We start from the raw sequence: 23,243 nt of genomic DNA on the forward strand, positions 1-23,243 counted from the left end.
GGTTAGGGGAGCAGGGTGCAATGGTGGGGCCGGCAACTCTGGAAGAGCGGCAGAGTGTGTGGGTCACTTCTTGTGGCCTTCAGGAAATGATCACTGATAGAGACAAGCCTCATCTGAGGCTGGCATACCTAAAAACAGAGAAGAAAAGAGCTTTGCCATGGAGGCCTTTTCTGTCTGTATAAAGTAATCCAAGAAGACACACGGCTGTATTCTCTGTCCATGCTAAAGTTCACAGAAGGAAGACAAACAGGAAAAGAGTCTGGGACCCCCAACTCTTGTGGTCCTAAGGCTGTACTCTCCTTGAACCCTCACAAGAGACAACCAACCACTGGCCAGCAGCCTGGGGGATATTAGTTTTGCCTCCCCATCCAAGGCCATTGTTTTAAACTGCTTTGAGAAAGGCCTACGGAAGCACTAAACCGGTAGGCTAGGGAAATTTTCCAGAAATCTGTTGCTAAGAAATTGAGATGGAACTTGAAGAACTAGGACTAGTCATGAAGTGCAACTCTGGTTACCAAACACCAAACTCTAGAGTTCGCCAAGTCTAAATAATCGATAGAATTATCTACTAAATTTTAAAGGTACTTGTATCGTCAGAGGCTCTGTACATCCAGAAAGCAAAAGGTCTATGATGTCTCAGCCTCTAAGACAATCAACCACTAAGCTGATAAATCTACACCAAAAAGATACGAGCTTTGAGAGGGTAGAAACTGAGGTAGCCATATAGACTCCACAAGCAAGTCAGGACTCTACCAAGTCTCCAATTGCCAGCATTCGTGTTGAGAAGACAGGATGTGTTATGGGGTGACCGCTGTGTTTTACTTTCCTTTTCCAAATGGATGTTTTCTGTTGGGTTTCCCTGTTACTTTCCCCCCACTGCCTAGTGAGTAGGGGCTGAACTTGCAGTTCCTAGATTTGAGGATGGGCGTTAATAACTGGGCTCTCTTTTGGGGAAAGGCCAATAATTTTGACATATAATGGAGCAGCACTACTTTAAAAAAAATGTTTTTAATATGTTATTTATTGATTTTAGAGACAGAGGAAGGGGGAGGAGAGAAAGAGCAAGAGCAAGAGAGAAACACTGATTTGTTGTTCCACTTATACATGCCCTCATTGGTTGATTCTTGTATGTGTCCTGACCGGGGTCAGACCTGCAACCCTGATGCACCAGGAGGACACTCTAACCAAATGAACTGCCTGGCCAGGGCTTGGAGCAGCATTGCTTTAATTTAGCAAATTCAAGCACATGAGTGGTAAGACAAACAAAAACAAACAAAAAACTGGATGGGAGGATTGAAACAGTGCAGGTGGTCTTTGCCTACACCCCTGTGCCCTGGGCTGGGCACCAGAGCAGACGAAAATCGCTTCTCTTCAATTTTTGGTTGCTCTTAGGGAGGACACCGTGCTGAACTGAGTCATTCTGTTTACAAACAGATTTTCACATTACATGGCTCCTAAGCAGGAGTCAAGGCTGGACAGATGAGATTCTATGCAGATCACCCACATGGAACCTCAGCTCCAACTAAGATCACATTCCTCATATGAAAGTAGCAGGATTAATGGTCAGGCAGCCAACCAGTGGACTGTGGGAAACACCATAGTTTCCACCTGCCTGACATTTTTGCCCCCATTTTTTCTGCTGAGGAAGGAACTTAGTTAAGGTGGTTTCTATATAACCAAGCCTGAAGCCAAAAGGTCTGGTATGGCTCAACATCTAAAGCTGACCCTTCCCATCAAGGTTACCAAGCGGAGGGAGTACTGCAGTCTGTGCCTACCAATCAGCGCATTCCACTCTTTTAACTAAGATGACTGATTGAGGGATGAGCCCCATTAAAAAAGGGGGATGAATTAGTCAACCCTGGGATTTTTGTTGAAATGTACTGGGTCCTTTTTACTGGGAGTTATTAGGCAGTAGGGTGTAATCCTGGAGTACCTGGGAGCTGACCCAACATAGAAGAAAATAGTTAAGAGCTGGAGAAAGGCTGAGTCCCAATACCTTCAAGGGAGGTGTTAGATACAGCCTTGCCTAAAGGCAGTCCTACCCTAGACTTTCACTTGTGTGAGCCAACAAACTCCCTTTTGTGTTAGAAGACAACTGAGTTAGATTATTACCACTGGCAACCAGGAGCCCTGATAGATAGGACCCTTTAGTATTAACTATAACACAATGAACATTTGAGTGCTCACCATATATTATGAACCATGTTAATTGCTTTCCAAATAATTGTTATCTCATTTTCATACCTCACAAAGTAGTTATAATCTCTGATGTTACAGGAGAAAACGAAGGTTTAGAGTGCTTAAATAACTTTTCCAAGACCACGCAGCCGGTAAGTATGCCTACACCAAAGTCCACGCTTATAACCTCTTTATATAAAGAGTTTATTATATTGATACCATCTTACTTTATGGTTCCATGTAGACTTTTATTTTCATAATTAAAAAATAAACCTTTCCTTTAAATAAGTGGACATGGTAACTCAAACAGCACAAATAGACAGACATAGAAAATGTTTTTCTCCTAATCTTGAGCCCTAATTCCCTTCCTTAAAGGCAAGCACTATTAAGTTATTTTGATATGCTTTTAGATAGTCTATGTAAACACACATACCACACCTTTAAAAATTTTACACAAATGGTAGCAAACCACATACTATTCTTATAACACACTTCAGAGTTTGGGTCCTAAAGCAGTATACTTAGAATGACCTTATTTTTCATAGCTGCATAATGCTGTATTACTGTATCATGATTTACTTATTTAATGAGAAACATACTCGCCTGGGGTGTCTGTAGGTTCCTGGGGGGTGGGCTCTGGGCAGCCACTCCACCCACACCCACTCAAGACTGTCTGCCTAGATCCCAAACAGCAAGGACGCAAGAGCATGAGCTTCTGGAACCCAGGAACCTTAAGCAGTAGGTCAGCAAGAGGTATTCTCACTATAAACAACTCTCTTGAAACACCACTTGGAGACCTTCATAACGTTATCACTGGACCAAAAGCTCAGTCTTTAGCAGCTTAGTTTCCCTAGAGCCTTGCGCACAGCATGCACTCAGTCAAATTTACTTATTTATTCTGAATGAATCAAGAAATAAATTTCCAAAGGCTCTTGGCAGGTAAATCATAAAGCTCCAACATTACCAACCAGTAAGGGGACTATTTTTTTAAAAAGTGTGTATTTATATATAGATATGTATATATATTTATATATCCTGGAGATTAATCTCTATATAAATGGTGGGGTAAAAGTAGGTTTACAGTTGTGAGTACCTGCAACAGTTTATTCTTGTATTGTTACTATTGAATTATTTTCCATATGAACAACTGTAAAACTAATTTTGCTCCACTCTGTATTTGAAAAGGTTTTCAAGAAATATAAAGAGGAAAAGTTAAAGTTGCAGTAAGATATGTATAATATGATCATATAGAGGTAAAGAATTATAAAACTATAGACCTCACTATAAAAGTTCCATGTATCCCTAAAGGAAAAGGTCTGGAAAGATTCACATTGAGTGTCAGGGGAGGTGATCTCTGAGAACTAAAATATGGAGTCCTGACTTCATGTTTATAGTTCTATAGTATTTGATTGTATTTTTAAAAGTGATGTGTCTATATACATGTTACATCCTAGTAATTCCACTTCTTGGAGAACATTTACGTTGTTTCTAGGGTTTGTACATTAAAAAAAGCACAGCCAGTTTTTTTATTTACATTTTTTACATTTTCCACATATGTCCAAAATAAATGCCCAATCTCAGAGGAATAATTCAGTAAGTTACTGTACTTTTATATAATGGAATATTATGCAATTATTAATGGTGCACATCAATATGTAAGTTTTTAAAAGGCAGGTGTGAGTCGTACAATTATGTTTTTGTAGGGAAATTATATGCATAGAGATAAGGTAGCTAAGAATACATGTCAAATAGTTTGGGAATTTGCATGGTAGGATTATGGTTTTATTTTCTTCTTAGCTTTTTATATTTCTAAATTATTTTAGGGTGAGTGTGGGTTACTTGCATTACAAGAAAAACAAAAATCACTTCCATTTGAGGTTAAACAAAACAAGACTGGTAGTTTATTTTTTAAGACTGTTGAAAATCTCATGCAGCATTCAATGTGTCTGGCTCTGGGTTCAACACAGAAATTGGCTATGTTCCAGAAAGAGCATCCCAGCTTTATGGTGGGAAGGCAAGTGGTGTTCTTATCCACCGTTCAAGTGAGCCACCGGAAAAAATTAAATCAAGAAAAAGGCACGGCCTGCTGTAGGTTAACAAACTGTGAACACTAAAATAAACTCCCCTCACCCCAGTAAATAGGAGATCTGGGCAAGGGAAAGAACTAGATATATGATACATTTTGTCTCAAAGCCAAACATGGGACAGGCATTTTGAATAGAGAAAAGAAGGGAAATAGAAGAAAATGTAAATTAAATAAAAAGAATGAGGACCAGGTTAAGCACATTAGTGAAATAACCCAAAGGAGAATCTCCAGCTGGAGCCCAGACCACAGCCAAGTCTCACTTGGATTACGGCCATCAGCTCAGCCTGGTTAGGGCATGAGGATTTTAATAAAAGAAACCTAGCTTCCAGTTCTAATGCTTCTATTTAATGCAGATTGATCGCTCTATTCATTCAGTCATTTTGAATGCAATGGCCACACAGTACATATTCTCACTCACCAGCGTCTACCACCCCCACTGTCTAGTACAGTGAAGTTGTCATTGTTCACACATGCACATTCCAGTATACTCTCCTCGACTGCTAGGTTACAGCAATGCCACACGAACCGTTCTCGTTATACTAACAATGGCTGGACTTTTCCTGGACAGACCTCATATGAATGCTTCTAAAGGAAAAGCAATCTCAAACTGACTAACAAAGTTTCGAATAGAAGGTATTTAACTATGAACTGGTGGACTTCCCTTCCATATACATTTATTGTTTTAAAAATAATTTAAACAATTTAAAAATAAATGCACATGACTTTTAAAAATACACTAGCTCAGAAAGTTTATGACTTACCTCCCCAGAGTCACCTTTGTATCTCTAAGAAGCTTACACAGCCATTTCTTGGTTTAGCCATTTTCTTTATTTACATACATTTCCTTCATGATACCATACTACCTCTCTTCCACACTTTTCCCCAATAGTTACATCATTATTTTTGTTTAAATTAAAAAACCAGTACTGCACATTTTGACTATACAAATAGTTAAATAGTATAGTATATAGTTAAATAGTATACTGAGTTAAATAGTATACTGAGATTGTATTTCCTTTCTTGTAAAGCTTGTTTGGATTTTTGGGAGTTTGCAATTGTCTTTCCTGATTTTTGGCACTATTTGCCTTAACCACATCCTCAACTTTTCCAACTCTCCATATTATATCAAATATTCTATTTAATTTCCATTTTTTCTTCTGCCTGAAACTCTTGGCCCTCCTGCTGTCTAGACACTAGACTGACTGTTCTCCAAGCCTGTCCCATGGCTGCGTTGCTGCACTTTTCCCTCACTGCATGGGGTGTTGATGTCTGAGGTGGACACCTGTTATTTATTTGACTGCCCAGCCTCGGAACTTGCACCCCTGTTGTTAGAAGTTCCCCACTTTGTCAGTCTTGGTAGGGGGCACAGCCACCTTTCTACCACAGAGGCTGAAGACCCCCATTGCCCTTTCTCAGCTTCCCCGAACCCTGGGCCAGAGGCGTTACCGATGCTGGCACAGGCAGGCACATCCCCTGGTGACAGCTGGGGAGCCTGGGAGAAGGGACTGAGTGGTGCTGGCATTGTTCTGTGGTTTGGTGTTTTGGCTGTGGTTCAGGCCATTGATCCTTCTGTTTCTGCCTGTTCCCCAAGCCTGGTTCTCTAACAATATTCCTGGCAATTTAGTTAGTTATCCAATATCCTTTCAATAAATTCCTTTCCTGCTTCAGTCCGCCAAGAGTTGATTGCCCTGTTATCAACTGTTTTCCTGGATCACACCTGAACAGAAGTATGGAAGAGAAAATTTGTGTCCTTTTATGTCTGAAATGAATATTTCACCCTCACACTTGATAGTTAGGCTAGGTTGAACATCACTTGACTCAAGACTCTGAAGGCACTGCTCCAGTGCTGATGATAAGAAACCTACAATCATTGATTCTCATTCTTTTGAAGCTATTCGACTTTAATCTCTCTGTAACCTTTCAGGCCTGTCTCAAATTATTGTAAAATCTCATAATGTATTCAGGTGCGCATCTTTTCTCACTTGATGTGTAAAAAACTCATGGGCTCCTAAAAACTGCATGTTTTGATTTCAGCTACAAGAAATACTTACGTTGTAAATCATTCCCTCGTTGTCTCTGTCTAACCTTTCTAAAATTCCTATTCCTTTTTAGGTTGACTCTCTAAAGCTTCCTTCCTTCCTTCCTTCCTTCCCTATTTTATGAATAGAATAGCCTCTTTGATGCCACTTATTATTTCCTTTAAAGTTTTCTTTTGTTTCCTGTTTAATCAGTTTTCTTTATAGTCATCTTTCCTTTCATTAAAAAAGAAAATCTTACTGTAACTGTATGATCTTGTAGTCTTTTCTCAAAAGTTTAGTCAAGCTTTGTGTCTGCTCATATTTAAGGAGAAAGCAATACACTGACGACTGGGAGCTGCATGATCCAACTTGAGGTGATACTACTAAATGCCAGAATGGAGCAAATTCATTTATGTTGAAATTTCTCAAATATTGTCTGGAAAAAGATTCCTGCATTCTGGACATCTATTCTGTGTCAAGATTTTCACATGACTCCCCTTTTCACTCTTGGTTAAGTCACTCTTGAGCTTCTGTAGTTCTCAAGAGAAGACCAATGCTCTTCTGGGCCATAGCTGCTTCTGCTTGTTATATTGATTGTCACTCCTCCATTCTTTCTGTTTTCCAGACATCTGTTGAATTATCTTGTCCACTAAAAGGCCCATTCTCAATTTTAATTATTATTTTAAAAAACCTGTTTACTATATTTTCAGAGAGTTTCAAGGGAAAAGAGATAAGTATGTATGAAACTGCCTTTCTGAACCACAAAGGGCCCTCTCTATATTTAATTTTTGTTTATCAGCAAGTGGTACTGACTACTCACTATGTGTAAGGCACTATGCTAGGCACTTCATATTAGTAAATAAACGAGGCAATGATTTCTTTTGCAAATAGAAGCTGAAGTCCTAGTATCTTTCCAACCTAAGTTTCTACCCCAATTATTGTATGCTAATCTTAAAAACCAAAACACCCTGAAAACCTTTTAGAGATTAATTCTATATAGATGTATGCATATACATAATCCATCCCAAATTAAGAATGAAGGGATAAGAATTTTAAGAGAAAGTCCGATAGGTAAATTAAATAGATCCAATGTTACTCATGAAATGAGAAAAATGAGTAATATTTTTGGACTTCTGGTCAAGATGCAGACATGGTTCAACAAAATTACAACTAATATAGAGAACAACCATCACTAAGAACCATCAGAAATTGAGTTGAAAGAAAGTCTGACAACTAACTAAAGAATTAAAGAAACTACATCCATACAGACTGGTAGGATGGGTGCAGAAGCAGAACAGGCTGGTCCCTTACCTACATGTAGTGGGTAAAAATTTGGGAGGGCTATCTCGGGAGTGAGGAGTCCCAGCCTAGCATCAGACCCCTGAGCCCAGGGTTCCAGTGCCAGGAAGATAAATCCCCACAACTTCTGGCTGCAAAAACCAGCAGGGATTGATGGTGCAAGAAATTACTGGAGCCCCAAGCATCTCCTCTTAAAGAATCCACACATGGAGTCACCTACACAGACCCATTGCCCCTGAGCTCCAGCATTGGGGTAGCAGCTTGAGAGGCACCAATGTTATATTGGGAGAAAATGAAGTGTCTGCATCAAGGCGAGCAGAGGCCACTGTCCCTCTCTAAACGCTCCCCCCACAGAGCCACACAGCTGGCAAGCCAGTGCCATAAGTGAGACTCCATCAACCTGGATATCACTGTTTGACCATCCCTTGGAGATCCCCAGGGACTTGGTTCCACCCAACTAACAGGCCCACCCAAGCTGTTTTTCCATATGAATGGCTGGTCTTGGCTCATAATGCACAACTTCCTAAATCCTCTCAAACATGAAACAGCTGGACTTAGTGAACCCCCAGCCTGGCACTAGCAGCAGCCAACCTAAATTCACAGCTTGGCTTTGCCTGGGAATCTCCAAGCCCAGCACAAGTAGCAGCCATCTCAGATTGCTTTATAGCTCAGGCAGGGTGGCCCTGGGCAAAACACAGGTGGAGGCTGCCCTTGGCCTGTACCACCTGGGAAACCCCAAGGCCAGGGCATCCAGTGGGCAGCTACAGACCATAATGGAGCACCATCACCCTGACCCTGCACAGGCTGATCCTCAACGAAGGGCAGATACTGGTGTTCAGTGGTCACAAAAAGTCCTTCCAGATGACTGGCCTGGGTAAATCCCTCCCATTGATCTGCCAACAGCAAACAAGGCTCAACTAAGAGAGGAGAGTGTACTGAGCCCACACAAAGGGTGCTCCTAGAGTACCCAGCTTGGGTGATAGGGGAGGCTGTGCCACTGGACCCTACAGGACACCTTCTACATTAGGCCATGATACCAAGACACAGAGTCAAAGCAGCTCTACCTAATACATAGAAACAAACACAGGGGGGCTGCCAAAATGAGGAGACAAAGGAACATGGCCCAAATAAAGAACAGATCAAAACTCCAGAAAAAGAGCTAAACAAAATGCAGATAAGCAATCTATCAGATGCAGAGTTCAAAACACTGGTTATCAGGATGCTCAAGGAACTTAGTGAGGACCTCAACAGCATAAAAGAGATCCAATCAGAAACTAATTGAAATAAAGAACAATTTATAGGGAAACAACAGTAGAGTGGATGAAACCAAGAATCAAATCAATGATTTGGAACATAAGGAAGCAAAAAACAGCCAATCATAACAAGAAGAAGAAGAAAGAAGCCAAAAAAAAAAGGATAGTATAAGCAACCTCTGGGACAACTTCAAGAGGTACAACATTCACATCACAGGGGTGCCAGAAGGAGAAGAGAAAGAGCAAGAAATTGGAAATCTATTTGAAAAAATAATGAAAGAAAACTTCCATAATTTGGTGAAGGAAATAGGTATGGAAGTCCAGGAAACACAGAGAGTACCAAACAAGATGGGCCCACCTCAAGACACATCATCATTAAAATGCCAAAGATTAAAGGCAGCAAGAGAAGAACTTAGTAACCTACAGGGTAGTTCCCATAAGACTGTCAGCTGATTTCACAAAAGAAACTTTGCAGGCTGGAAGGGATTGGTAAGATATATTCAAAGTTATGAAAAGCAGGGACCTACAGCCAAAACTGCTCTACCCAGCAAAGCTATCATTTAGAATTGAAGGGCAGATAAAGAACTTGCCAAACAAGAAAAAAACTAAAGGAGTTCATCATCACCAAACCATTACTGTATGAAATGTTAAAGGAACTTATTTAAGAAAAAGAATATCAGCCCTGGCTAGCGTGGCTCAGACTGAGCACTGGCCTGCAAACCAAACGGTTGCCAGTTTAAGTAATTCAATTCCTAGTCAGGGCACATCCTGGGTTGCAGGCCAGGTCCCTGGCAGGGGGTGCAAGAAAGCAACCACACACTGATGTTTCTCTCCCTCTCTTTCTCCTTTCCTTCCTCTCTGTCTAAAAATCAATAAATAAAATTTAAAAAAAAATAAGAGGAATAATAAAACTATGAAAAATAAAATGGCAAAAATACTTATCTATCAGCAATTGAATAAAAATCTAAGCAAACAAGAACAGAGAAAGAATCATGAACACGGAAAGTGTTTTGATGGTTGCAAGATGGGAGGTGAGTGTGGTGGAATGTGTAAAGAGGTGAGGGGATTAAGAAGTACAACTAAGTAGTTACAAAATAGCCATGAGGATGTAAAGTACAGTAAAGGAAATGGAGTAGCCGAAGAACTTATACACATGACCCATGGACATGAACAATGGTGGGGGGACTGCCTGAGGGAGTGGGGGGTGCTGTGTGGAGGGGGGCAAAGGGGGAAAAGTTGGGACAATTGTAATAGCATAATCAATAAAATATAATTTAAAAAATAAAAACAAAAACAAAAAAGGGAGAAAATTAGTATTTTTAATAAGAGAAATGCTGTGATGACTTTCTATATCTGTGAATCATAATGGTCTCTAAATCAGAGTGGGCAAAATGTTTACATCTGCTATAAAATGTTTAGGCTTTAGTATTACCTTTGAACTCTAAATTTTATATAGTTTTTCAGAATAATAAACAGCATAGAAAACTGCAATTAAACCACTAACTTAAAAGAGGGTTTTTAAATTTATTTATACTACCAAATTCATGTTTTTCTAGTTTTAATTATTGCTAATCTTAAATATTTATTTATTGACCATAAAATGAAATTTAAGAATTCTTGAGACATCTCTGGTGCCAATTTGAAGGTTGGCTAAGTATTTCAAATATATTCCGGAATGAGCAGTTAGGAAGCTTAGGTTCTAATTCTGGCTGCTCAGATGCCTCCCACCATAGTATACTTCAATCTCCCACCGGAGCACTATTTAGTTTATCTCTACTTTCCTTTCTGATTCCTAGTTTTTGGCCTTAAGAATTTTACCTCACTTCAACACCAATGGAATACAGCAGAAGCCAACGAACATTTTCTGTAAAAGACCACATAGTAAACATTTTAGACCTTGTGGGACATAGTTCTGTTGTAGCTACTCAATTCTGCTCTTATAGCAAGAATACATAAATGAATGGGCTTCGCTGTATTCCGATAAAACGTTATTTGCAAAACAGGCAGTAGACCAGATCTGGCCAGCAGGCCAGTTTGTGGACTCATGGGATAAACCATTATACTGTAATTACTATTGTTTATTATAGGATATCTATATTGCTCATAACAAATACTAACATTTTATGAAGTGAGAAAGCCAATCCTCTTTTTGAATAATGGAATTATATCTCTGACATACTTTGAGTTACATGTAAGGACTAGAAACAAGTACTAAAAATAAAAGCAAATTTAAACTATCCATTTAAATAGTTGGATCTCATCCCATCCATAGAAAACATGATAATTAAACACATGGAGATACTCCTTTTTATGTCAATGATTCATAGCTAAAATGATGCTGTATTTTATCATGTATAATGCATGTCCATGTTTTTGGCCCAAACTTTCAGGGGGAAGAAAACCCCTTTCGTTTTAATTTTTTAATACATTCTCTCAGGCATTTATTTATTTATATTTAGAAACATAACCAATTATCGCATTCCACCGTATTATTTTGCATATACAGGTGTTATTATTGCCTTCTAGAGTTACACTTTTAACACATAAGCATAAATAAAACAATTAAAAACATTTATGTAGATATAGAATTAATACTAACCATGTATAATTTGCATCCTTATTTTCCTCTCAAAAATTTGGGCTATATGCATTATGCACAGTAAAATATGGCAGGTTACAGAGGCAACGAAGGGCACAGTAAGGAAAGTCTTACTATGGGTTCATCAATTCAGAGAGTAGCACCTCAGGTGCCTCATTACCAGAACCCCCAAAATCCCTGTCAGCAAATGTTCTCTCATGGAGGTATTGTTGATGCATCAGATAACTGTTCTGAACAGTTACTTTAGAACCTAGTTGCCAAAATGGCTTGTAGCACAGCGCTAGCCCTTGAAGTCCCAGAAAAAGAGCTTGTGCTTAATTACCTCTCTGGCTCCAAGGGACAGGGCACTTGGTCCTGGTGGACATAGTTTTTCATAAACTATGCCCTGGTGCAGGAGCATCATAAAAGGACTCCAAAAACTAGGAACACTCCTGGAAGACTTATGAACCTAAGAACTAATTGAAGTGCAATCTTACTTTAAGAAATGCGAAGAACTTAATCTAATATATAATTTGAAAGCCGAAAAAGTGATGCTTTTCTGCTCACTCAGCTTTCACTTACTGGCAACTTCAATTCTTATATTTGAACGTTAGGCGCTTAAGGGCTGCAGTACAATAAGAAAGAACCTAGAAGGAGGCCAATAGAGAAGGTAGAGGTAAGAATTCTAGTTACTTTGATCTAGAATTGTAACAGACTACTGGAAAGGAGAAAATTGTTCAGAGAGAGAGAACAGTGAAAATCTGCAGAAGGTCCCCCCTGAGAATTCCGCAATGTACTCATGAGTACAACATATGTGAGAAAACTATCCAAGGCCAGGAAAAACAAATACCTGAAAGGAACAGAAAACAGTGCCTAGAGCTTTCACAGGGCTCGAAATAAAAGACATATTGTCCAGACAACTATTCATCCTAGCCACACTGGAAGAAAAAAACAAACCCAAAACACTTATTATTCATAAGGCACCAGGCTAGAGTACCCAGAAGGGTGCTGTCCCATTAGTGAGGCAAAATTAGCTCTTGAATAAATACGGCTCTGGTCCTGTCTAAGAAAGCAAGACTTCAAAGACAAAACTGTTACTAAGAAACATAATTGCATCTTAGAACACAACTCAACAATAACTACAGAAATACAAAAATGTCTAGCACACAGAAATGACCATCATCTAGCCAAAGATTACCAGGCTTCCAAGGAAGCATGAAAATATGACCCATATTCAGAAGAAAAATCAATCAGTCAAAACTAACCTAGTACCAATAACAAATATAAGAACATAGAAGAGAGCTAATGTAACTGTATTCCCTATGTTCAAAAGGTTAAGTAGAGATATAGATAATATAAATCTACAGATTCAAGAAGCTCAATGAATCCCAAACATAAACACAAAGTACACCAAGGTATTATCACAATCAAACTGCTCAATCAATGGCAAAGAGAGAAAATCTTAAAAGCAGCCAGGGGTCAGGTGGAAGTGGTGGGGCTGTTACAAACAGAGAAATAAAAATGATAGCAGATTTAATTTGTAATAATGTAGCTAAAAGAGAATGGAGCAACATCTTTAAAGGTATTGAAAGGAAACTGTCAAACTAGAATTCCATACCCAGCAAGAATATCTTTAAAAGATATTAACAAAACCCAAAGGCAAAATATAGACTTTTTCAGAGGTATAAAAGCTGAAAGAATTCATCAATAAGCCTTGCACTAGAAAAATTATTAAAAGAAGTTCTTCAAGCAGAAGGAAATGCCAGTGGAAATACAGAGCTATGCAAAGCAATTACGAGCATTAGGAATGGTAACTACATAGGTAAATAGGTAAGCCCCCCACACACATTTATTTGGATTTGTGTGTCAGCCTTGTGCAGGGGCCATGATAATCTCCGTATAGTTCCAACTTTATTACATGTGCTCTCAAAGCTAGGTCCCCTCCCCACATTTAAACCTCTTCAAATGATAACTGTCCAAAAAAAAGTAGTAAATTATATTGTGGACTTTATAATAAATGTATAAAATACATGACAGTAATAACATAATGTCCAAGAGGTGAAAAATAAAAGCATATTATAAGTGGTTTAATTTTAAGCAGACATAAGAATGAACAGGATAAGTGTAAGGAGCCAAGAATAAACAAGGCAATTTTGAAGCAAAATGACATGGTAGAGAGACTTGCCTTACCAGATATACAGATTTTTACTGTAAAACTATAGTAATTAGAGAAATGCAAATTAAAACCACAATGAGATATCACCTCCCACCTGTCAGAATGGCTATTATCAATAAATCAACAAACAGCAAGTATTGGTAAGGACATGGAAAAAAGGGAACCCTTGCACACTATTGGTGGGAATGCAGACTGGTGCAGCCACTGTGCAAGGCAGTATGGAGATAGCTCGAAAAATTAAAAATGGAACTGCCTTATGACCCAGCGATTCCACTTCTGGGAATTTATCCAGAGAAACCTAAAACACTGATTTGAAAGAACATATGCACTCCTATGGTCACTGCAGCATTATTTATAGCAGCTAAGATTCGGAAGCAGGCCAAGTGTCCCTCAATAGATGAGTGGATAAAGCAGCCTTGGTACATTCACACAATGGACCACTACTTAGCCATAAAAAAGAAAAATTTTACCCTTTGTGACAGGATGGTTGGACCCGGAGAATATTATGCTAAGTGAAATCTAATGAACAAACTGAACTACTAAGTGTAACAGAGACAGTCTCATAGATAGAGAGCAGATCGACAGCTCTGGGGTGGGGGTGGGGCAGGAATCAAGCAAAAAAGAAAGAGAAAGAAGTCACAGACACAGAAAATACTGTAGTGATTGTGGGGATGGGAGCGTGGAGGTGGAAGAGGGTATGAGGGGGATAAGTGGTGACGGGGAAAAAAACAAAAAACAAAAAACAACTACCATAGTAATTAGTGAAATGTACACCAGCACAGGATTAGGCAAATAGACTGAGACTAGAATAGAAAATCCTGAAACAATTTTGCACATACATGTTAATGTCACATATTGCAAATGAGACACTGCAGATCACTGGAAAGGATGGACTAGCTAATAAATGGTGCTGGGACAACTATTTATCTGAGAAGAAAAAAATGTAACTGTATTCCTACCTCAACCCACACAAAATTCAACTCCAGAGCTAAATTAAGTTTTGCTTCAAACTTTAAAGCTAAAGTTATGAAAAGAAACAAAGAAAAAAAATACTCGACTTCATGGGAGAGGTTTTCTTAAAACAGAAACAACAAATCATACATGCAAAAACTATATTAAAATTAACTCTGGTTATCAAAAGACTACAATGAAATTATGAGGTCAAGCCACAGACTTGGAGATGGTATGTGCAATGCACATCACCTCCTTGGAATTATTATCCAGACTAAGTAAGAAATTAGTAGAAACCAACAAGAAAAGGGCATAGAACTCAAGAGAAAAATAGCTAAGAGGTGGGAATTAGGCAATTCCCAAAAGAGATTACTAAATGGTCAAAGTACTATCATATATATTCAGGGAAATGTAAATTAAAATAACTTTTTTATACTCATCAGATTGGTAAAAAATTGCAAAGTCTAAAAAGACTAACCATTGAAAACACGCAAAAATGGTTACACCCTGCTACTGGGATCATGGAGGAACCCCTCTGGAGAAATAATTCATCAATATTTAGTGAAAACCAACAACTCCTCAGCCTGTACCATAAATTCTTACACATGTACATATGGAGATGTGAACAGAATTTATAGAGCAGCATTAGTGTTGGACCATAGTTATCAACATAGAAAAATCAAACGAAACTGAGTAAAAAAAACAAAAAACAAAAAAAAAAAACCCCACAAAGAACATACACAGTATCCATGACATTAAATAGCATTCAAATAATACATATGTAGCAAAATAATATACGCATAATACATATATGACAAGTAGGAAAATATAGAGAGAAAAAAGAGCACACACAATTGGGGAAAGAAACAAGTCTTCAACTGTATCGTGAATGGCATTTCATGGTGCTATTCTGTTAAAATACATGACGATGGAAGAGCCTCCACTTTTCTAATTGTCCAAAGAAGCATCCTGTTCTTGGGGAACAGATTATTTAAAATGTACTATATACACAAAGAAAACATAAGTTTATCCCCTTTGTAATGACAAAATTTTACCAAAAGGCCTATGGGTTTGTTTGTTTTTTTTTGAGAAATCCCCTAGAGTTTAAAGGAGGCAGAATGGAATTCTTGGAAAGCAAGGCAAGTAATACCTATGAAACATGACCTAGTTCTAAGGTGAGAAGTGACTATTAATAAAAGAAACAACAAGGAACAGAAATTTGTTTCCAAAGAGGACCACTAAAGAGCTTCCTAAGGCTGAGGAAATGGGTAAGTGGTCTGGGAGGTGGTACTGAGAGGCTGGGGGAACCAGCGGGTTGTTTAGCTGCAATCATTCCACCAGCAGGTACTGCTTGACCTGGGATTTAAAGACCCCTTAATCTGGACAGCACAAAGTGGATCCTCTCATTTTAGATCTTCAGGGCAAAACAATACAGCCATCAAAATAGAAAAGGTACAAGTCTCTGAAAGGAGTGAAATTCCTCTACTCCTACATTGTGCAATTTTATGGCTCCCCAGGTTTTGACACATGAATTGGACTTTAACTCTGTTATGTGGGCCAACATTTTGATAAGAGATCATGATTCAGAAGCCTCTCTCACCCAGTAAAGATTCAGAACAAGGTCTTAGCTTTTTTTCTACTTCATAATGAGCCACTGCCTTTGAAGTGTGTACACACACACACACACACACACACACACAAATGTGCATGCACGCGCGCGCACACTCTTTCTCTCTTTCTCTCTCTCTCTCTCTCTCACAGAAAGGCCTACAGCAGTGATTGCTAATGAATACATATGAAATTGTGTTCATTTTCAAGTGCCGGTAAAAAGAACTTGAAAGCATACTAGGAATAAATGTTATGAAGATGTGGAATGGAATAGCAGTGATACAAATGCTCTGAAAAATATACAAACCTGATACTGAATTCAATGAACAAAGAAAAATATTCTTTACCTAAACAAGTTTTGAAAAAAAATTGCTAGTATGTTGTATAGGAAAGGAATGATGATAACGCTAACCTTTATTAATGATAAAAATCAATAACAAACTATTAAGTTTATCAAGGACCTGACTCGATCAAGCAGCTCAAAGATTACAGAAGAGACATTTTATCTGAACAGAACTTTAGCTCATGTGGAGCGAGGGAGGCTCCCTTAGGGGCAATGGTGAGTGTCAGGTACAGTCATGTTGCTACGCTGATAGCTCATTTCCTTTATTTTACAAGTGGGGTTTTTTCTAACCCATTTATCTCTTCACTACCCCTAGCCTACATACATTACCACAATTCTAGGCACCAGCTGTTACCTTAATAGGTATCTATTAATTGGGAGACTAAGGATCTCAAAAAGCACTCTTGTTAGACCTCTTAATTTGGAGAACAATTTCTCCGTAGTCTATAATTAATCCCAGATGTAGGCAAGGGGGATGAGTGAAGGAGAAACACCTGTCTTCATCTCTAAAGGCCCATATACATCAGATCCTTCCACTGCCTCCCCTTCCACTGGCTCTCAACCTGGGAATCTCACCTGTGGGCAAAGGAGTTCACAAACCTGAAAGGAATTGCTTTTCTGGATGAATAATCCCAAGTGAATTTCAAAGAGCTCTGCATGAGGTTTACCTGAGAATTCACCCAGAGGATCCTATTACTGCTGTTAACTTTTTTTGCAATGAATCACTACGAATGCAAAATAAGTACCAAATAATTAAAGAAAAAATTGTGTCATAAAGCTTCATGATCTCTACAAATCAGTTAAAAGTTTACAGATCTGAGAATGTTAGAGCTTTATAAATTAATTAACCAATTCAACACCCCCTTTTGTTTTATTAAACATGATTAATGAATTTTGTGATTATTTTGGTACTTTTTTCAATGAATGGACTGACATTAACTTTTTACAAAATCTATTTCTATTTGTACTCATATATTGCATTGTTCACAAAAATATGTATGTGTGTGGCCAGTCACTTCACATAAAATGCAATGAGAAAAACAGGACCATTTGAATCACAATTTAGGAAAATACTCTTTATGACGTTTTGAGTGGTAATTCTTTTTCTTACTTTGCAAAATATAACAAAAAATATTTTACCAGTGAGATTGTGGAGAATGGCAAGAAAACTTGGCCAAGTTACAGAACTTTCCAGGGTTTCAGTTTCCTCATTTGTACAAAGTGATTATAACTAGAAAAATCCCTGGAGCACTTTCCAGGGCCTGAGTGAATGCTTGGTAGCATCTCCGTGCCTCACCTCCTAATCCAGTTTACCACTTCAAAAAATACAACCAAACAAACAAAAACAAAAAAAAGTTTTTTAAAAAAATTGATTTCAGAGAGAGGGGAAGGGAAGGAGAAAAACATCGATGTGCGAAAGAAACATCCACTGTTTGCCTCTTGTATGTGCCCTGAGGACGGAACATGTACCCCAAGGCATGCACCCTGACTGGGAACTGAACCTGTGACCTTTCGGTTTGTGGGACTGCACTCAATCAATTGAGCCACAGGCCAGGTCACAAGTTTACCACTTCCGTCCACTTGCACTACTATCCCTGAGCAACATTCCCTGCCTAAGAGTTCACTGACCAAAACCTGACAAACACTAATCTCCAGAAATTTTAATGTTTATAGTTAATAACACAGGTAAGGAGAATATACTTCAAACACCATTAAGAACCCTAAGCAAAAGTTTAATATGAAAAATCTCTTGACTTGGGACTTAGCCAAACACAGAAGCTCTCTCCCCTGGTCCTTCAGTTGTTAAACGGGAGGAGTGGCTCACCTCAGCCACTGGGTCATTTTACGAGCTCTCTCCCTGAGTTCCTAAGGATTTGGACCTAGAGTCACCTGCAGTTGTAAAAGGGATGACAGAATTTCCTTCTGTTCTCACCCTATTATTACACTGTTCATGACAAAATGGAATCCTTGTCAGAGAATTAGGGACACCTTGCCCCAGGGCCAATGTGAAAGAATGTTCACTTTATTATGAGCAAGGCCCTGTCTCCAGGGAATGCATGATGTGTAAAAAGGTTTGTACTCAATCCTTGTCTCCCCTTTTAGTCAACTATGACTTGCTACAGGGAAAATTGTACAGCATGGTCAACTGATAAAATGATAGACTTCTAGGGGGTTCTGTCAACTGCTGCTATGGACAGAGTAATATCTGATGGACCAGAAGGTAGGAGAATGGTCTAAAAGGACCATAGCTTTCCAAGGAGCTCTCCAAGATAGAAGCTTCTGGAGATTTAAGTTTTCAAAGCGGGTTGAATCAATGTACAAAATGCATCAAAGCAGAGACAATGGGAAAGTCTAATGACCCCTCTAGGTACTTTTGTCACTTTCTCTGCAACCAACATAATTAACAGACCGTGACTATGAAATAGAGGAAGCAGAGAGAAACACATGCTGATACATGGGTTCTTCAAATGATGAGAAAGTCGTGTAAAAAGGAGGCGACTTAAGTTTCAAGCAAGTTGCTATTTAAACTACACATGTCTTATTCTGATTGTATTTGGCATTTTCAGAGAACCACATTCTTGTATGTTGTAGTCCTGTTATATAGTCTTTTTTGTTGAAACCAAAATCTCTTTAAAACAAACGCACAAGTCCTGGTTCTCAAATTTGAGTACTCACTGAAATCCAGTGGGAAATTTATACTTGTACCCTGGCCATGACATATTAATTTAGTTATAGGAGTGTGGTCTGGGTGGCAGGATTTTAAGAAGCTACTCAGCTGATTCTAAGACCCAGCAAAGTTTCAGAACCACTGCTCTAAGCTGGTTGGCAAATAGACTCAGAAGATACTACTGTTTACAGGAAGACTGCCTTATCCTGCCAAGCATAAGCACAATTACGGTGTGCAAACAGTCATCAGAGGTAAATATGATTCTGTTCTGATACCAAATTATTTTTAAAGACGGAGGGGCAAAGGACAAGAAGGAACAATGATGCTTTTGTAGGGCAAGAGAAGTTTTCAATGCTCCTAAACTTCCTAGCATATTATAAAAACCAGTTTTGCTGGTTTTTTATTATATGACAAAGGGAAGCACCGACCCAATCGGCAGAATTTTGGATGTAAGATGTACTAGGTCAAAGCACTAGTAGATAGATATCTTTGTGACTCCTGGAAAAATCCAGAAGTTTTATACTTTAAGAATACCACTGTCAAAGAATAGGCATTGTCATTTCCTGCTAGTCTTTACATTTTTCCATGTCAAGAAGATAAGGACTAAATTTGTCCAGCTAGAGGGCAGCACTCCGAAGTTGCAATTTTCCATTAAGGGATTAAATATAATTTCAAAGGTCATGAGCCTCAAACTTGAGCCTGCTCAGAACCACCTGCAGGGCCCACTAAATGCACATTGCTGGGCTCCACCTCACAGGGTCACTCATTAATTCTGTAGGTCAAGGACGGGAATTTCTGACAAGTTCTCAGGTGCTGCTGCTGCTGGTGCGGGGACCAGAACTCCTGTTCTACAGGCTCATGGATGGTATCCCCTTTGAGTAACTAGAAAGGTTTCTACCCTGCTTTAGGCTGTGTGATAAAAAGACAGTTTACTTTGAGGGAAATGAGACATTGTCTTAAGATAAATCCTGACGTTTATATAAAGAGAAAAAATTTTATCATTACTCTAGAGAGGAACAGATGGGTTCAGCTAACTTCATTCACTCACGACTAAACATTACCCTTGGAGGAGAAAGTGGAAGAGCTGCCGTCTTTGAGTAAAAAATGAAGGACCTAAACATTCCCCAGCCCCCGCCCTAAAAAAACCTTGACCCATGGTTTCTTGTTTCACAAGGGAATAGTGGGAATTTTTCATTTACCAAATGTTTATTTTATAATGTGGCACTTAAATGGGGGTAAAGTTGGGCTTTTTTACTAAGTAGTTAGGACGACTGAGTACCATCTGGAAAAAAATAAAATTGAATTTGTACTTTACAGAAGAACAGTATGTCTCAAATGGAGCAAATATTTAAATGTAAAATAATACAGAAATTCTGCAAAAAAGAGGGGGTCAGTTTCTGCATGTGTCTGTGGGAGGGGATAGTGCAGGATGCCTCCTGTGATTCAAAACCTGAAAGCCATAAAAAAAAAGGAAAGGAAAGAAGCTACATAAAAAGTAACTTCTGTACGGGGCAAACAAAAATTTCAAATATTAAAGAAAATGTTAAACTGAGAAAAATATTGGGAGGTCCTGTCACAGACTTAGAGCTAATTAATCATCCTATTAATAAAGAGCCATACCAATCAATAAGGAAAAAGACCAACAACCCAATAGAAAAGCAAGTGAAGTACAGGAACGTAGTTTGCCAAAAAAGGAAATATAAATGGCCTTTAAAAGTAAGAGGTATCTGACCTCAAACTTCTTTAAAAAGGCATGCAGATTTAAACCATACCAAGATATTATATTTTGTATATCAGATTGACAAAGATCTAAAAGGGTGCTAACCCACTGTTGAAGTCCTCACAAGTTGCTGGTAGGAGTACAAAATGAAATAAGCCACAGGGAAGACAAGCAATAGTATCACAAGTACATATGCACATACACTGTGGTCAAATTCTAATCTTCCCTGTAGGAAACTAACCTGCAGATATGCCTACACACATATGAAGTGATACTCACGCAATTTTTTCTGTAATAGCAGAAGGCTGAAAAAATCTAAGAGACTATTCATAACAGATTGGTTTAATGACTACAACACATTCATACAATGGAACATTATACAGCTCAGAAATAGTATTAGGCAGTACTGTATATTTTGACATAGAAAACTTACTAAAATATATCATTACGTGTGAAAATGGTATCGAATAGGGTATAGTTGTCATCTTTTCTAAGCATAGGAAATATAAAAATTTTTCAAAAATTCGAAAGGAACTAATAGAAATGCTGACCTATGAAAAGCATAGGAGGGTGGGGTGGATGGGAACTGGCCTGAGAGTGTGATTTTTCAAGTACACCTTGTTATAAAACATCTGTGGTAATTGTTATTGAAATCAAATCATAGAAGTATATAAAAATAAAACTTTGGTATATATAAACATTTTTTCCCCTTAGATGTTTTTAGCACAATTCAAAGCCAAATTTTAAAAAAAAAGTACTTAGTAAACATGAGTCAAGTGGCGCTAGGCCAAAGTCACTGACCTCCAAGGTTCCAGACATTAGATGGCAAAGTCCACTTTGCAGGAAAGGGCTTTTCAGAGCAACATTTACTACAGCAGGTCTCTGAAGATGAAAGAAGCCAGCCAGGCTTTTAGTTTTACCGGATCATTCAATTTCTATAAATACTCTCTTCCAATTAAGCCAATGAATTTACATTTCTTTGCAGCCTAGGCTGTTAAGAGGAGCTCGATGTTTTGCCACCAAATGTTTTTCACTCTGTGGCAATCTCTCCCACCTTTGTTGTAATAAATAAACAATCAACATAAGCACCTAATTAAACACTTCAGGAATATAAAATTTTCTAGATCAGACAAGAAATACAATCTACCCTTCCCCCACCTCTCAATCCTGTATTTTATCTAACTCAAAATGAGGAAGCATATTAGGCATTGCACGAAGCACACCGCATGCAGTATACAAATTAGTCTTGGTAACCAAGAGTTTTAGTACCTCCATGTCTGCCTGAGGAGGTCCCTGCATGTTTCCTACAATACCTTATTTTAAAAACATCCCCTATGTTCAGATTCTTGTTACATCAAATATATAAAAATTTAATATAAAACTTAACATTTATATAATTAAAAAAAAAAGACAAATGAATTTAACTTACTCTGAGTACGTCACATCACCATAAGTTACATTTCTATGACTGTCATATATCAATGAAAGAAAACAAGTCTGTTGACCTCTCCTGTACCGACTTTTGTTGCCAGGAATTTGCAGGAGGATATTTACCAGCAAGTGCAGTAACATGCCAGTCAGCACAGTGCTCCTTGGAGAGCTGATTATCGTTTCTCTGGAGATGTTTCTAAGTTATACATGGAGAACACTCATAACAACCATACCAAAAAAAAAGCCCACTACACAAACTGGATTTTCAGCACCCCTGATTCAGCTTCTAAAAGTACCATGTACCACCTGTAGTCTACACGGAAAAAAGAATGGGTTGGAGAAGTGAAAAACTTTTCACATCAACCCCCAGGAATGAAATTTGAGTAAAATCCTATCCATGTGTCACCAGGAAACACAGCAGAAAGACCCAGGGACAGGGTATCAAGAATCACCAGTTTGCTAGTCCTCATTATGTCCCTAACTCCCTGTGTGACCCTGGGCAAGTCAGTTTCCCTCTCTGGGCCTCCACTTGCTCATCTCCAAAATGTGGTGGTGGTACTTGAGGTCTCATAAAGGTCTTTCCCAGCACTCACAAACAGAGCCTGGAACCTAACTCTACCATTTGAAAACCCAATTTATTATTGGCAAGAATAAATTATGGCAATAACCGTGGGTTCTTCTGTTGCTGAGTGCTTACAATTAATCAATGTGCTATAACCCAACTCATGGACAAAGACTCCACAGCCTAATGCTTTAGGTTTTCTAACTCCTGATTACATAGCAGTCTCTGCACAAGATGACATAATATAAAAATAAATTTTCTATTCCATCCCATCCCCTATCCTTAGAGGCTGGATCAGTTCAAATCACTGACATTAAGAGAAAAAGAACTGCCAAAGATGGTCATGGGTCTGAGTCTGGTGCACCAGGGAAC

At 38.5% G+C, this 23,243-nt stretch overlaps 1 protein-coding gene and 1 non-coding gene across 2 annotated transcripts in view; both read right to left on the bottom strand.

The window, feature by feature from the left end:
• Positions 1-23,243, bottom strand: part of E2F3 (E2F transcription factor 3) — a 70,997-nt gene that overhangs the window by 13,048 nt on the left and 34,706 nt on the right. The gene's annotated exons all lie outside the window — the stretch shown is intronic.
• Positions 13,237-13,347, bottom strand: LOC129085824 (U6 spliceosomal RNA). The gene has a single exon (XR_008530759.1). It is a non-coding gene; the product is annotated as a U6 spliceosomal RNA (small nuclear RNA).

This window comes from Pteronotus mesoamericanus, unplaced genomic scaffold, assembly GCF_021234165.1.
Source record: "Pteronotus mesoamericanus isolate MK-2021 breed Mesoamerican mustached bat unplaced genomic scaffold, CSHL_Meso_final scaffold_31, whole genome shotgun sequence".
In the NCBI taxonomy this organism is placed as follows: Eukaryota; Metazoa; Chordata; class Mammalia; order Chiroptera; family Mormoopidae; genus Pteronotus; species Pteronotus mesoamericanus.